The sequence below is a fragment of the Buceros rhinoceros genome, unplaced genomic scaffold (assembly GCF_000710305.1).
Source record: "Buceros rhinoceros silvestris isolate BGI_N320 unplaced genomic scaffold, ASM71030v1 scaffold3884, whole genome shotgun sequence".
Lineage (NCBI taxonomy): Eukaryota > Metazoa > Chordata > Aves > Bucerotiformes > Bucerotidae > Buceros > Buceros rhinoceros.
In genome coordinates, this window is record NW_010408652.1 from 17,625 (window position 1) to 18,131 (window position 507).

Below are 507 nucleotides of genomic sequence, written 5' to 3' on the forward strand. Positions count from 1 at the left end.
TTTTTCATAAGAGCGACATTGTACTGACAATGGGATAAATGCACTCTTGGATAATTTGCCTGGAACAGCAAAGTGTCTTGCTCCTGGATAATTTCTGCATATAGACCAGATAAGGGCGGGTTTAGTGATGGGTGGAAAACACTTTGGAAATCAGAGGTGTGCCAGGGAAGGGCTGCAGTGCAGGGCCTGTGATCTGGAACAATGACTAGAGCAGGGCTGGTAGAGAATTGAGTGCCGAGTACCCGCCTGGAGGAGTCCTGATCACCTGGAGGTGATCAGTTTACTGTATGTATATAATTTGGACCTCCTCCTCTGAATTTCACCTGACATACATTGTCTAGGCTCACTCTGTACTTTTAAGGGTTTGTTGTGAAGTTTCAGGATGCACTTGCAAACTTAGGAAGCAGTGAAAATGGCTTGAATAATGTCTATTGGTAGTTTTAGTCTCCAGACCAAAAGATAGAGAAGGTAACTGAAAGACAGGTTCATGGGTAGAAGGACCTCAGA

At 44.4% G+C, this 507-nt stretch overlaps 1 protein-coding gene across 1 annotated transcript in view; it reads left to right on the forward strand.

The window, feature by feature from the left end:
* LOC104492374 (ATP-binding cassette sub-family A member 13-like) overlaps positions 1 to 507 on the forward strand; it is a gene marked incomplete at both ends in the record, with an annotated part of 84,818 nt that overhangs the window by 17,554 nt on the left and 66,757 nt on the right. The gene's annotated exons all lie outside the window — the stretch shown is intronic.